At 51.6% G+C, this 16,465-nt stretch overlaps 1 pseudogene; it reads right to left on the bottom strand.

Moving 5' to 3' along the window:
• Positions 1-12,102: 12,102 nt before the first annotated feature.
• On the bottom strand, positions 12,103-16,146 carry LOC129686726 (thyrotropin-releasing hormone receptor-like; annotated as a pseudogene).
• Between the last annotated feature and the right edge of the window lie 319 nt (positions 16,147-16,465).

Here is a 16,465-nt window from a genome sequence, read left to right on the forward strand (position 1 = left end):
AAAGAAAGAAAGAAAGAAAGAAAGAAAGAAAGAAAGAAAGAAAGAAAAGAAAGAAGGAAGGGAAAAAAGAAAGGTGTTCCAAAAGCAGAGAGTCCATGAAGAAATTGGGGGAAGAAAGAGAAAGGAACTATGGGAGTGAAGAAAGTAGAGGATGAGGAAGGGGGCGGGGAGAGAGGAGGGAGGGAGGGTACACACCACAGCTGCTCCCTGGAGCTCCATTTTTAGCTCTGTCCCCAGAGGAAAGTGAGCCCCTGCCTACATGGGGCAAACAGGTCACCTGCCTGCTGCTGCTTCCACACTTGTACCTAATCAAGCTGTGTCTGTCTGCCAGCCACCCTGGGCCATCCGTCAGAAGGAGGAGGGAGGCAGGCAGGCTGGATGACTGCCTCTGTGAAGGAAAACAGGGTCCCTCTCCCTTGAGAATCACAGTGGGGTGGAGTTGGGTGTGGTGCTCTGGCAAAGGGCAGGGGCTGCAGGTCCCTCACTCTGCAGTGACCCGAGGGACAGCAGAGCCGCACCCTAAACACTGGCTGCACTGTCAGGAATGACCCTCCACTCTGCAAGATTGGACAGCCAAGACCCCCACACTCACTGGGCTACATGAGACCCTATCTTACTTAGTTCATCAAAGAGGATTAAGAGCCAGGCTGAGTCCTGAGAGTTGGAGGTTAGAAAGGACAATCCCCAGGACTGGAGAGATGGCTCAGAGGTTAAGAACACTGGCTGCTCTTCCAAAGGTCCTGAGTTCAGTTTCCAGCAGAGAGAGAGAGAGAGAGAGAGAGAGAGAGAGAGAGAGAGCAGAGAGAAAGCAGAAAGGACAATCCTCAGCCCATAGAGCCCACGTCCCCTGACTACACAACCCAGAAAGCTGTCAGCAGCCACTTCAGGTTACACAGGGTTCTGTCTTGCTGTATGTTCTTATTTTTTTTGTCAGACACACTGATTTTAATTTTTTTTTTCATTATTGGAATTAACAGTCTCAACTTTTCTTTAAAAACACGTTTTACCACCCTAAATATTAGGAAGGTATGGTCTAGAACAAAAGGTAGCCTACAGGGGCTGGGATGGTTCAGTCAGTAAAAGCACTTGCCACGTGAGGACGTGAGTTCAAACCCCTAGGTAATACACTCTGTAACCCCACCGCAGGGGCTGGAGACAGCCCAATGGGCTTGCTGGTTAGCTGCTCTAGCTGAGTCATGATCCACAGGCTTAGTGAAACACTGTCGCAAGGAATGAGGTGGAATGGAGATGATCCAAATTCACTGTAGACGGGTATGAATTTCTCAAGATAAATTTGAAAATGTGATATATAATGGTTAAGGCTAGGTATGGTTGCACACACCCAGGGGACAGAGGTCCACAGAGTTCTGAGAACTGGAGGCCAGCCTGGTCTACATAGAAAGTTCCAGGCCAGCCAGGGGTGAATACTGAAAGACCCAGTCTCGATAAATAAGTGGCTGGGGGAGATGGCTCTGTGGATGAATGTGCTTGCTATGAAAGCCTGATAACCTGAGGGTAATCCCTGAAAGCCACACAAGAGGAGAAGGATAAAACTGACTTGACCAAGCTGCCTGCTGGCTTCCACACCTGTGCAGTAGCCTGTGTGTGCCTGCACACATGAACACACACACACACACACACACACACAGATGGCTTTGGACGTCACTGTGTCTGCATGACATCTGCTTCACTCTTACTATTCATGGTGACAGAGATGGCCCCACCAGTGGTGCTTTACAGGAAGGGAAACAGGGTTCCAGTGGCTGGATGTGCAGATAGGACTCTCCCTGGCTCTGATTCTCCCAATGGGGCTGCAAGCCAGCAAATGGCTGCTTTTACCAGAATCCCTATGCGCCCTCCATGGCAAAGAAGAGCCATTTCTGGGTCTCAAAATAAGCAGAAATACCAAAGCAGAACAAATTGTTTCTTAGTCTAAAAATGGCACCAACTCAGCATTAATTTCATAAAGGAATTATTATGCTGTCATTTTTAAACTTTAGCATCTGAACTGTTTTATTTGAGACAGGGTTTCTCTGTGTAACTCTGGCTGTCCTGAAACTCACTTTGTAGACCAGGCTGACCTCAAACTCAGAGATCTGCCTGCCTCTGCCTCAGGAATGCTGAGATTAAAGGAGTCCACTGCTGCCACCGCCACCTGGCTAGTGTCCAAACTTTCTTGCTGAGATCCGTTAAGTGCTCAGTCGAGGAAAACCAAGCAGGTCACTACTGTGTGTCTCAGTAAATTAGTGCTCGGGGGAGCACTCACTTAAATAACAGCACTAACTGGGCATGGTAGAAGTGAAGACAGGAGGATGAGGAGGAGTTCCAGGCCAGCATGGGCTATGGGAGAAGCTATCTCAAAACACAAAAAGATAGGGATGGAGTAGATGTTTTGTTTGGTAACGTGCGTGCTGCCCAACCAGGAGGACCTGAGTTCAGGTCTTTAGCACCCAGAAAAGCCTGAGCTTGGGCATGCCTGTAATGCCAGCACTGGAGAGGCAGAGACAGGAGGACCCTTAGCCTTAGGGTGTGCCCTCTCTCTCTCTGTCTCTCTGTCTCTGTCTCTCTCTCTCTCACACACACACAAGAAACAAAATTATAAAATAAAATAACTAGCAAGCCTTTGAAACCTTCACCTCTCCCCTTTACCCCAGGGAGAGTCTTCAGTGGGGAGCTGGGTAAGGCCCAGACAGGCGCCGCATCTCCCTCGTGTGTATAACTGCAGAGGGACCTGGGTGCACTGAAGCTCAGGGTGCTGTTCCTGGACTCCTAGGCCCCACACACTGTTAGAAGACAAAGGACCCTCATGCCTACTGAAAATTCTGAGCTGCAGTTTGTGTTGGGGGCTGGGATGTGACTCAGTGCTAAAGTGCTCGCCCCACAGCAAAGGAAGGCCTGGGGTTCTGTCTCTAGTACCCCCCCCCAAAAAAACCAAAAGCGTTTGCTATATTACTAGTGTTTCAACCCACTGTCTTACAGTCCTAGCCACACTGTCTCGGTTTTGTCTCAGTGACAAAGCACCAACAAGGGTTGCCGAACGTTGTCACAGGGGGCTCCAGAACTGGACTTAGCCCTAAGCCCACCAGAGAGGGTTGGGTCCCAGAGCTGCAGTGTAACACACTGAGGTGCCCTCCCAGGGCAGTGTGAGGGAGAATCACACAGCCAACGTTCCTCAGTTCCTCAGCTGGCTCTTGGTACACCTTTTTCTGTTTTGTTATTATTGTTTTGTTTTTCTGAGACAGGGTTGTTTTTTTTGTTTTGTTTTTTTGTTTTGTTTTGTTTTGTGTGTGTGTGTGTGTGTGTGTGTGTGTAGCTTTCTCTGTCCTGGAACTCATTCTGTAGACCAGGCTGGCCTTGAACTCAGAGATCCGCCTGCCTCTGCCTCCTGAGTGCTGGGATTAAAGGCATGCGCTGCAGCTGCCCAGCAAAAAAATTCTTGTTCTTGAGATAAGAATCACAGAATGCTTCTCTCTGCTCTTTCACACACATAGTGAGTAATATTTAGTGATTCACAAAGTTGTAGAGCCTTCACCTCTAACTAGCTCCAGAGCCTTCCCTTCATCACATAAGGTCACTGAGCCCATGAGTAGGCATGCCCCAGCCCTTCCGCCAGCCCTTAGGTACCTGGAGACCGCTCTCCGTTTTGGACACTGCTGTCATGGGTGTTTCCTGTTGACAGAGCTGTTGCCTGTGGCCCCAGGTGTGGCTTCTCAGCACTGTCCTCTGGAATCTCCCATGCTGAGCGTGCTCACGCCTCCCTTCTTTCCAGTCTGGATGACACTCCACCGTGTGGCGTGACCATGTCTGCTAGGCTGCTTATTAGCTGATGAATATGTGTCAGGCCAGTCTTCATTACTTTGTACTATGCATACACAGAGGTTCCTGTTCTGTCACCCAGGCTGACCTCAAGCTGGCTCAAGTGTACATCCTTCTATGTGTTCTCCTTGAGAGCTCATGGGTGATAGACAGCTCTGAGCCCTGTGTCTGCTGGAACCCTGGCCCATCTGCCCCTCTGGCCTTGTATTATCCTCCCTAAACTGCAAACTAGAAAAGCCATGCCTGTTGCAGAGCCCTGGCCTCACCTGGGGGAAGGGGGAGGGGTAGAATGTGACTGTTTCCCGAAAAGGCCTCTATGTTAAAGGCTTAGTCCCTAGTCTGTGGCGTGCTGACCATGCAGAGTGTTGAAGAGTGAGTCCCAGAGAGAGAAGTTAGGTCACGAGGAGGCTAGAACCCTACTCCATGACAGAGATGCAGGCCAGCTTGCTCTAAACGCATCAAAAGAGAGTCCTGGCTGAACGTGCCACCGACATACTGTGTCTGAGTTCTCACCGAGTAAGTCTAGCTATAACCTCATTAGCAAACGTTATAGATGCGATGCAAGTAAGACGAGACCAGCCCCCAGTCACCATGACAGGCATCTTTGCAAGAAGATGAGGCAACAGGGATATGCAGGGCACGGCTATGCCGGGAGAGAAGAAGAAGTTGGAGCTGTAGAGCAAATACACGGAGCCACAGGAGTTAGAAGAGATGGGACGAGGCCTCCAGGCCTTCACAGGAAGCCTGGCCTGCTGGTGCCTAGATTTCACACTCAATGGCCAGTACATTGCAAGGGAGGAAGTGCCTACTACTTTAGCCCCTGGCTTGTGGTCATTTGTCACAACAGCCACAGGACGCACAGGAGCCTTGGAGATTTCTGCCATGCCCTGGGTTTGCTCGTGTGCAGCCCTTTATCTTGTCTGTCAGAAGCACGGCTCCCAGACACAGACACACATCATGTCAGCATGCCTGCACCCACAGGCCTGGCACCCTACAAGGCCCTAGGGACACTGGAGGCCAGTCCAGGCAAGCTCTGCAGATTATCACAAACCCCACAATACACGGAGAGTGAAAAAATATCTTCAAATCCTTCAGTGTTCCTAGCGTCATCACAGCTTTTGTGCCGCATGTATGTGGAGGCTGGAGGCTGGAGGCTCATGTCCTCCTTAGCTAGCACCCACACGATGTTTATTTTAAAAAAGGCAAGTTCTTGATTAACCAGTCCCTTTTCTTTAAGATTTATTTTTTATTTTATGTGTTTGAATGTTTTGTCCACATGTCTGCGCATTGTGCGTATGCAGTTCCCACAGAGGTCAGTAGGGGGCATCAGACTCCCCTGAACTGGGGTTAACAGATGGTTGTGAACAGCTTCTGTGCCTGTGTGGTGAGTACTTTACCAACTAAGCCACGCATGCCCCTGGCTCCTGAAGCCACGTTTTTCAGGCATCGCAGATGTAGAGCCTTTACTGCCCACCCCACCCCCACACAGCCATGGCAAAGCAAGCTAAATGGGCATTTGGGAGGCAAGGACATTCATTATCCAATAAAGCTGTACAAACATACATCATCTCAGCTACAATAAGCAAGATTAAAGGGCTTATAACCTTTCAATTAAAAGATAATTTATGCGCATGTGGAATGGAATGCTGTGGGGAGCAGAGAAACTGTCCTGCTTGGCATGGGGGTGCATGGCAGAGCCAGTGGGGCATCTGCAGAGTGGAGGCTGCAAGCTCAAGCCTGGGGTGGCTGCAGGTGGGGACCAGACACCCAGGGGGGTGTGGGAAGCAGTTTCTTCTGTTCTTTATCTGGGCTGTGGGAGAGCTGGAAGTAAGGCCTTGAGAAAAAGACAGACACCAGTGTGTCGGCCAGCTGGTGCCTGGAGAAGCTGGTACAAGCACAGTAAGGACTGAAGACCCTTGCGTGCCTGGCCTGTGCCTTGTGCAACACCAAAGCCCTGGAGGCTTTGAGAAAGGCCCCTGAGGGCTCTAATTTCCTCAGCCATCCCTGCTTCTCCCAACTTCCTGATGCCTCAAACCTGTAGGAAGACTCTTCCTGCCACCTCTTCTTGTCCCGTCATCATGCCGAAGTGGGTCCCCTGGTCGCTGCTTCTCCCCAAGTGTCTTTTTCAGTGTTGAATCCAGTCAGCAGGACAGCATAAACAACTGGGACTCAATCTGAATTCTGGTTTTCTTCACTCAAACTAGAAATACACTGCAGGGCAGAGCCCCGTGGCTGAACCCTTGGCCTCCTCCCACTTTGACCTTTGAGTCCTGGGTCAAGAGCACCTTCAGGGCCAGCACAGGGTGTGGGATCTAGAGAGGCCGGGAACCCTGATCACTTTCAGGAGTTTCCTGCCACAGTGCTGTGTAGATGCGGCTCCAACCAGACCAGCAGAGAAGCCCCTGCACCCCAAGGCTGGGGGGTCTGGCCATGACAGACTGTCACTCTTGCAAGCGTCAAGCAATGGGAACCAGGACAGCATTGCTAAGAGAGACAGGAAGGTTCCCTCTCTTCCTAGGGCCTTGGTTTTCCAGCAGAGAGATAGGAGCTTGGATTGGCCAATCTGATGCAGTGGGTCTTCTCAGTGGGCGTGACCTGTGTGAGGCCAGCTTTCTGTAGTCCACGCAGGGGAGCTGAGCCTCTGCTCCTCATGCATCCATGTCACCCACGAGCCACTCAGCGGACATTAAGTGTCTCACTCCCTGAGCAGCCATCATCACAGGGGCACGACCTGCCACAGCTTCTGCTCTGAACATGCCTTGTCCACATATTTCATTACACCTTGCACTCAAGGTCAAGGACAGTGAGCTCTAAGGGCCTTGGCTGGTGGTATCTGTAGCGGATTCTCTGTGTGCCTCACTACGGATCTTGGTCCCACTCCAAACCGTTGCTGTGTGTGGGTGCTCAGGGCCTAAGTTACGTAGCTCTTCTCTGCCCAGGATGGAGGTCACAAGAATAGAGGTTTGATACCCAGGACAGCTATCGACCAGTGAGGATGATGGGGGTCATGGCAAACGCTATCTGTACTTGGTAGGGCGGATGGGGAGGACAAAGCTCACACAGCTGTGGGTAAGCTCCCCAGTGGAATCAAGTTAGACGGTCCTGTCCCCATATTCTACCTTTTATTTACTTCTCTTCCTTCCCTGCCTCCTCCCAAATCAAATCAACACCTCCCCAGAACAGCAGCTGTTTCTGTCTTCCACCCCCGTTGGTCTTAGGGGAATCAAAACCAGATGGCACTGCCTGCTTTCTGATGCAGAGCTGCTGTGTGTCCTCTGTGAGGCCTCCCTATGCCCTGGGCTTCATCCTGGGGCATCCTTCTGAGGTCCCCTTTCAGCTGTCATCTTCTCCGTACTGTCCCGCCAATGTTTCACAAGCGGCTCTGTGCTCCCGTCCCCATCCGCCAGAGACAGCAAAGTAGAGCACAGATGGCCACCTGGCAAGATGCCCTGAGCCCTGTGTATTTTCTGCCCCTCTGTCCCTCAACATCTGCCTTTCCCTGGTCCATTCATGAGCTTCCCTTGCCAGACACAGTGAGACAGAACCCCAACTTTTGATCACCATTCAGAAGGGCAGCTCCTAAGTCCTTGAGAACTATCCTCGGCACAGTTGAGCATGACTACAGTCTCGGCACTCGGGAGCTGTAGGTAGGAGGATTTAGGGTTCAAGGTCACCCTGGTCAACATAGCAAAAGCCTGCCTTAAAAGAAAAGATTCACAAAATAGACACAGAGAGCTGAAGAAATGGCTCTGCACTTAAGAGCCCTTGCTATACTTGCAACTTCCGCAGACAAGCTAAGTTCAGTTCCCAGCACCCACACTGGGTAGCTCCCAACCACTTGTAACTTCAGCTGCAGGACATCCAACACCCATGTGTGTGTGTGCGTGCGTGTGTGTGTGTGTGTGTGTGTGTGTGTGTGTATGTGTGCGTGTGTGTGTAATATTAAAAATGAAAAACCATCACAGGAGCACAGGAAGAGCCTAGCATGTCTAAATTAAAATCACTAAGAAAATGAAAACCACTTCCCCCTTTCCCACCAACAAGAATTAAACTGTTCCCTTACTTTTTTATTGGACTCCTGTTTGCCCTTGTAGAGCTGACTAGAACACACAGGGAGAGATTAGTAGGTACTTTGTCTTCCAACATCTGCAGCTCCCAGAAGCTGCAGGGAAATGAGAAGGGCTAATATTCCTTTAAATCCTTCAATACCCATACTGATGACCTTCCAATTACCTAGATGGCTCTAAGATGAACTGCGGCTGACAAATGGGCTGCCTGGCCTCGTGCTTGAGACTAATTACTGTGTCTCTAGATCACATGTCTCACAGGCTTCGTCTACGCCTCTGTGGAACGTCCTGAGCAAGCGTCCAGTCCCCTTGGGGAGGATGGGGAGACCATCATGCCGTGGAATAGACCCGCATCTTTCAGGGATGCTCTGAGTGACTGTGACTGGGTGGACATTCCTGACCACGGAGGACCTGCAGCGTCCTGAGTCCCATAGGAGAGAAACAAGGTGTTTGCAGACTGCTGTGATCTGAGAAGGTTCCAGAGCCCAAGCTTGGGAGCAGGCATCCATGGTCTCCTGGCCTCCAGGGAAAGCAGGCCTAAGACAGGCTGCCTATGCTTGTTCCAAGCACAGCTCGTGTATCTGTAAAAGCTTTAAGTAACACATGAGCACATGCGTACGTCTGCAAATGCCTGTGTGTTATTAGGCAGTCCTGAAGAAGGCTCCCATGTCTTTCTCTGAATCTTTGCATTCTTGGGTCCTCAGCTGCCGCCTCAGGGTGGAGCTCTTGCCACAAGTGAAAACAGGCTCTGATTCAGGGCCTGAGGGACCCTTGAGGTCTGCTCTATGGTTCTTACTCTCCAGGGCATTCATCATGTCCAAGGCAGCCTGCTTCTGAGGCAGGAATCCACAGTGGCCAAACAAAAGCACCCTTTACATGACCCATGCATGGCTGGGCCGCTGCCTACGTCATCCCACACCAGAGCCTAAGTCCACCTGCCAAAGAAGAAAATACAGTGTAATAGGACACCATAGGCCTCAACAGCACTCACCAACCAACCAGCAGCTTTGCCAAACGAAGCTTTCCAAGCCAAGAGTTGGCATAGCCACTGACCTCCTTCCCTACAAAAGAGAAGCTATGGCAGGCCACAGCTGGACACAGAGTTGAAGCACAATGGTCTTAGGACATGGAGTGGTTTTGACCTCAAGAGCTCTGCCTAGCCATAATCTGAACTGGGCCCTACAAGACCCAAGTCCACTCAAGAAAGTGAGAACTACCGAATGCATAGCACCAAGAGGCAAAGTCTCCGAAGAGTCTGTCTGTCATGATGTGATTTTCAGTTTTATATTTGACAAAGGTCACCGCCCCAGTGTCCCCATAACTGCTGTCCTGTGCACTGTGCGCAGTTCTTGCGGAGCCCAGGATCTGCAGACAGCTGCTTTCTGTCGCTGTCCCAGCTGAGCAGGCGTCTCCTTTTCAGGCAGCTCCAGATTGATGGTGGGTGTCTCTGCCCAGGCTTGGAGATGCTCAGAACGCTGTCACTTCCCCATGCTCAGTGACGTCAGTGATTGTGTACTTAGGCAGACATGAGCAGGGTAAGAAGGAGTTAAAATTCAAGATCCTGGAAGTGTAGCATTTTATACTTGCAGCTTTGTGGGGAAGGATGCTTCAGCTACTTCCTGGTGAATGCAGGGAGCTGGGCTCCACCAGGTAGTCCCCAGCTCCTGTGAACTAAAGGTCACTAAAGTGTCATTCGCATTGCTATTCTGACCCCGGTGGACTTTGCAGGTCCCTTCTAGGTAGAAACTTGTGCAGTATACAGCAAGTTACAAGGCCCTTGGAGCTATCAAACTCCAGAACTCCACCCTAAGGGCAGGAGGGAAAAGTTTAGGGCAGTGAAAGGGCCCTCCTCCAGCTCTGCACTGTGGACTCCCATCTTGACCAAGTTTCATGCTTTCAGTGAACTTTGACTAGGCCTAGGGGTGCCGCTCAGTTTAGCTTCTGCTACTGTCCGGGAACAGCTTGGATCGTTTCTTGATATGGTACAAGAGCCATGGACCCAGGGGCTAGAGAGACAGTCAGAGGTTAAGAGCACAGGCTGCTCTTCCAGAGGTTCTGAATTCAATTTCCAACAACCACATGGTGGTTCACAACCATCTATAGTGAGATCTGGTGCCCTCTTCTGACCTGAAGGTATACATGAAGGCAGAACACTGTATACAAAATAAATAAAATCTTTAAAAAAAAAAAAAAGAACCAAGGACCCAACTCACTGTGACACTAGGAGAAAGAGAGAGAAAGAAGTGTTCAGGGAGGGCCAGAGGCAGTACTCAGATGCCCCAAGGGACACTGGGTAAGGGCGGTGTATAGAGCTGAGTCAGCAAGCACGGGCCACAGCTGTGGGTACTGTCACTTGGCTATCAGCATCATGGACCAGCTTAACTAAAGCACAGGCCAGCGTAAGGTTCAGTGATGTGAGGTAGCGGCTGTGTACCTCCAGCTGACGCCATGCAGCCATGTTGGTGACGATGCTGAGCTTCAGGGGAACGGTTGCCTGGGAAAAATGAGATAGGACGAGGAAACATTTGGTGTGTCTGATGTCAGGGGACCCGTAAGCAGCAATGGGGGTTTTGTTGAGGCCACAGCTATAGGGAAAGGTCACACCTCTGGGCTGCAGCTGCGGCTGTGGCTCACACAGGCAGATAGGGCAGCATGGAAAACCATGCCTACGCCACGTTTGTCCCCACATCTTGTCGATCCCTGCCACTACCTCCCACGGGACATAAACTCTGATCCCAGACAATGCAGGAGGCAGGGCAGAGCTGGGGGGTCAGTTCTGTGTGGCCACATCAGCAAGGGGACACCATCACATGGGTGTGGTAAGGAAGAGCAGCAAGGTTTTGAGTCACAGGGTAAAGGGGCAACTTTGAAGAAAGATCCCCTGGGGTATTTCAGGAAACACCTGCTCAAACGGTGGCAGCACCAGCCAGCCCAGGTGGAGGGTGGAGCAATGTCTACCCCAGGACAGCCATCCTGGAGTGTGGACTTCCAGAAAATGTGCCTCTCAGGCTGGAAAGAGTGACAGGGGGAGGCCTGAGATAGGGCTCCAGCTGCCCTGGGCATCCTCAACCTTTGCGTGGGCTTTCCTCCTGGTAATGCCCTTTCTTCCCCCTGAGGTTCTAAATGCCCTGCCCCACCAGCCCAGACTCAGCAACCAGAGCCCCTAAAAAGCCACATCTATTTTGGAGCACTCCAGCTCCCCAGAACAGGGATGAGTCACTAGGGCCGCATCCAGCCAGGAAGCCAGAAACTGCTTGAGGAGGCTGAGTCACTTGAACCAACCACACCTCCCCACAAGCAACCCCCTCCCATTTCCTGCCTTCCTGGGGTCTCCAGTCACCCCTGCTTGTTGAAGCATCTTTGCTACTGAGTCCTTCAGCCTTGGGGTACCCGGACCAAGGTACGGTCACTGACCACATTTTCAGGGTAGGGCGTGGAGGCCTGATGTCCTCAGGCTCAGCCAGCGGTCCTGTGGGCAGTGAGGGGGCTGTGTCCCCAGAGGCTTTTTCTGCCACTTCACCTTTGAGTCTGCAGTGTGCCTCCAGTGAAGACAGCACACAGGACAGCGACTGGCAGAGTGGATCCAGAGAGCCAGGCTGACACATTTGGGGCCAAGGACACGGAGGTGTATTTGTGATGATGCTGGTTAGGAAGACAAACAGCCCCTTCGAGAACATCTGTGGTAGGTGAGCTTGCTTGGTGGGGTCTCTAGCAAGACTGTCCACTGGATTGGAAGACTGGAAGGAGTGCTGGGGTTAGGAATGGACTTCCCGGGGCAGCCCTGGGTGCCAGTGTGACTTGCTGGACACCCATTCTATGGAACCCCACTGTCCAGTGGCCACTTCCGAAACCTGTGTGTGTGGTCTCACCAAGGGCCAGATGCCATCAAAGCCTGGAAGGACATTCCTTCAGTAACACCCACAAAAGATGCTTAAAGTACTGAGTGAAAACAGATTTAAAAAAGCTTTTGCTCATACAGGGCACGAAGGCTGGGCTTCCCGCTTCCTCTCTGCTCCCACTGGCCTCACTTCAGAGTAGAGAACTACCCACACACAGGGTCCAGCTGGGAACATTGTCCTCCTTCATGGTAAAGGGACTTCATGGTAAAGAGGAGCTATTTTCCCCTCTCCTGGTGATCCACCAGTGCTCAGGGCGGATGCCAACCAGGCCAGGGAGTAAGCCAACCCAAGGAGTGGAGTCAGGGGCCAGGCAGGAGTCCTCAGAGCACACTGCATTGGGGCTCTTGCTGAAAATTCAGGGCACCAGCTGCCGTGGGGCCTGAGGCCTCATTGGAGCCCAGCTGCATCTTCTCTGTTCCCAGTGGGGTCTCCTGGGCAGCACTGGAGTTACTGGTGATGACACGTGCTGACGGCCTCTGTGGCCCAGCGGCCCTGCAGCAGCAGAGCTTCAGGAAGGCCGCCCGGAACTTCTGGGACATAAGGCTGTAGACGACAGGGTTGATGGCACTGTTGGTGTAGACACAGGTGCGGCAGAACAGCAGGACCCAGGGGTCCAGGAAAGGCTGGGTCAGGAAAGAGTTGAGCAGCACCAGTGTGCAGTAGGGGTCCACAGCACTGCAAAAAGCAAGACGACCATGGCCAGCATCCTGGTGGCCTGTGGGGAGGAGAGGTGGGAGGGCGTGGCTGTGAGACTCGCTCACCAGGCATGGGGAGAAGCTGACAACAGGGATGCTACATATGTCAGATGCCAAAACCACAAGGTCGGGGATCTCTCAGAACTGGGCCTCCACAAGGTCGGGGATCTCTCAGAACTGGGCCTCCACAAGGTCGGGGATCTCTCAGAACTGGGCCTCAAGACAGTCACCACCCTGAGCTCCCCAAGACACTGGATTTCCACATGGTTTTGCATACCCCCACCTCATTTTCAGCCACCATCCCTCTTCTTCTCCCTAGTCCTGAATGTTCCCACCACACCTTCAAAGCCCCTTCTCTGCTCAGTTGCCACCTCAGCGTTAACCTTGGCTGTTCCTCTTCCTGGAATGCTGTCATGCACCCAACTTAGGTTTTTACCCTTGCCTAGCTCAGAGCTCTTTCCATTTGTCACCCTGTCGGCAAAAACTCCTGAACTGTCCTCTAACTCCTATCCCCCCAGCATCATTTGTTCCCATGTTTCCTTCCTTCCTGACTTGGACAGGTTTGTTTGCTTGGTTCAACTCTCATAGTTCAAGGAGGGCATGTTTTCCTTGTGTCCCAGCACCCATCTGGCACATAAAAAGGCTTGGCAGGCGATGGATGGATGGATGGATGGATTGATGGATGGATGGATGGGACCAAGTGACTGTTCCACTCACTGCTTTCCCAGGTGTTATGTGCTCTTTTGCATATCTGTGCCCCTCCCCATGACTCTCCCCACATGCAACCCCCACCACCTGCACCCAGGAGGACCCCTAACCTGCTTCCTGGAGGGCATGGAGCCCTTGAACGTAGAACAGCTGCCTGGTGCACCCTCGCCCTGCACATGGGACCACCTTGCCTTTTGCCAGGCCTCCTGGGACAATGGGCTCTGAAACAGGATCCTCCCAATGAACCCATAGAGCACAATGGTCACCAGCAAAGGTGCAATGAAGAAGACAGCAAAGTCCAGCAGGTAGATGGGCAGGTAGAGGCCTCGAGACACCTTGTAGCCACATTCCAGGCGCTGGTTGTCATGGACATTGAGGTCCACCAGGAAGAACCAGAGGAGGCAATACAGGGATGTGACCCCCAATGCCGGCAATGATCCTTTTGGCCCGGGCCACGGTACACATAGTCTATGCTTTCATTGGGTGGCAAATGGCGATGTACCTGGGGGACACAGGCAAGGCATGTTGGCTCCTGAGGCCACAGGACTGCTTGTCGTCAGTCTGAGACGCCCATCCTAAGCTGAGCCATGTCTAGGTAGCAGTGGCTGAGCTGTGGACAGGCTGCAAGAGGTTTAGGGTGAGGACCCTTTAAGGACAGGCAGAGCAAAGCCAACCTCCAGAGAGGAACAGAAAGCAGCCTGGAAATGTCCTGCCCTGTAACTCCCATGACTTCCAAAGGCTCCTTTTGAGCACCACATGAGGTCAAAGCGTTTTCTGCTACCCTTCACCAGCAGCAAGGGGTCATAGTGCACCTCTCTCACAGGCAGATCCCTTTATTGCTCACACTTAGGCTCCTGGGGACAGTCACATGGGACAGATGAGGACTCAATATGCTGACTTATCCCCAGACAAGCACAGATAAGAGATGATAGAAGCAGATTCAGTGTTTGGATGTGGCAGGCCTGGGCTCCCATAAGATTCTGGGCAGCCCTAACACGTTACCGAGCCAGAAGCCTCAGCTTCTGCCAACAGCGCAGCTGAACTTGACCCCAAATTCAGGCTTCAGATCAGCATGTTCAGCTACGAGCCTAGTTGTCTCTGGGGCGTTACAATCAGAGATAAGCAAGACGTGGTGGTACCCACTTGTCATTCCAGGACCCAGGACCCATGAGACTGACGCAGTAGGATTACTTTGAGTCTGAGCCAGCCTCAGCTACACAGATAGTTCAAGGCCAGCTTGCTCTTCCAAATATGTATTCTTAGTGAAACTCTGCCTCATAAAATGAACAAACAAGCAAGCAAACAAGTTTTTTAAAAATCAAGCTGGAGGAGTCTCAAGAGACTCCATAGCTGGGCAGTCATGCAGGTCTGTTATTTCAGCTTCTTGAGACACTGAGGCAGGAGGATCATGTAAAAGTAATTTTCATTCTCCTCTTGTAATTGTGCCCCATGTTGGGCTCCAGATGTGATGGTTCTTTTATTTGCCAGATGTAATTTTCACATCGGAGCTTACTACCTCTGTCTGCTAACCTAGGCCTAGTTCTGGGAGCTTCTAGCCTCTATACAATCTAATCTAGGCCTAGAATGTTTTTGGCCTCTGAAATTTACTGCTGAATAAGCTCACCCTTTCTAGCCCTTTCTGAACTCTGGACAGCTGGTTCAACTCAGCTGTTCTGGCTCAAACTCTTCTCCAAACTGATTGATTCAAACTGGCCTCTCTCGGTTTCGGATTGAATTACTCTTCCTGGCCTCAAACTAACTCTAGAATCTGTTCTGATCTTCTGGTTCCTTCTCATTCTCGGCTTTGTCTGTCTTCACCTGTGTCTAGTTCTCTCTACAACCTGTCTGTAAAACTCTCCTGATAAAACTGCCTCCTCTCTCCCTGTGTGCTGGTCTTAAGTCGCCTCTTTCCTCTCTGTTCTCATGAGAGTTGAGCATATCCTATTCTGTCAACTCTTTCTCTCATTTGTCACTTTGCCTCTCCATCATACATCACTTTTAAACCTGGATGCTTCCTTCTACAAACTAACAAGATCTTCATTGTTTGGGATTAAAGGTGTGTACCGAGGGTTTGTCTGTATTCCAGCAAGAGGGATTACAGGCATGTGTCCTGTCTGCAGTCCAGCCGGATCACAAAGACCTAGAAAGTCTTTGGATATAATCGGAGCAGCCATGTTGCTGAATTAAAATTCCTCTGCGGGGTCATAAGCTTATAATCAGCTTTACCAAGTCCCTGTCTCTTTTAATTTTTTTTATAAGATTAAAGATGTGGATTAAAGATGTGGATGTGGAAGGCCCAGGTTCAGTCCCCAGTAGTGAGGGATGGGGAGAAAGACCATCCAAATGCCTGTGTTCTGGATGGGAAATCTAGACCCAGAGGAAGGCAGGGAGTTTCCCTGGTGCCCTACATTAATCTAGGAGCAGAACAGATATCCATATCTTTGCTAGTTCTTCTATCATCCCATGCTGGCTCAGCTCCCCTTCTGTTCAGCGGGGCCTCCATTTACCAGGAATCCCCTGCTTGAATCCAGGCTCTCTGGATTCTCATTAAGGAAGACAATGGGAAAGAAGAGGGCACTGGGGAAGCCAGTGGGTACTCACCTCTCCACTGTAAAGGCCAGGATGGACCAGGAGGAGACATTGATGCCTAGATACTGGAAGTAAGGTGATACCCAAGCAGCCAGCATATCCGTAGATCCAGTGCCCCACCAGGCTGTCAGACACATTGGGCAGCCCCGCAGCCACCAGCACAATTCGGTCAGCTAGAGCCAGGCTCACCAGGTAGCAGTTGGTGGGCGTGTGCATGCCGTGTGAGGTCAGCACTACCAGGACCACCATGGCATTGCCCACAATGCCCAGGGTACACACCAGGAGCACCAGGAAGACCGAGACCAGCTTGTACTCTGGCAGGTCCAGTGTGGTGCCACCATGAACCAGTGAGACATTGCCGGGGCTGTCCATCTTGCTGGCGTTTTCTGTGATGCCCCACAGGCCTGGAGGGGTGGGAAGAGGCAGCCCTGAGACTGGCCTGGGTCCTATAAACACCTGCACAGGACACCGCATTCAGAGGTCAGGTGCTGTGTGGCATGAATACTGCACTGACCTGCAAGACTTGGGCAGGTCATGGAGTGTGGATGCTGGTCTGCCATTCCCACCAATAGCAATGAGTAGGGCCACCATGAGGCTTCCTCTCCTGTGTGCATGCATAGAACAGCCCACTGTGGAAGGGGGGGGGCTTATATGATGCCAGGCTCTCTGCCAAGAAAACCATGAGGGCCCC

The sequence above is a fragment of the Psammomys obesus genome, unplaced genomic scaffold (genome assembly GCF_907164565.1).
Source record: "Psammomys obesus unplaced genomic scaffold, mPsaObe1.curated_primary_1811, whole genome shotgun sequence".
Taxonomy (NCBI): Eukaryota; Metazoa; Chordata; class Mammalia; order Rodentia; family Muridae; genus Psammomys; species Psammomys obesus.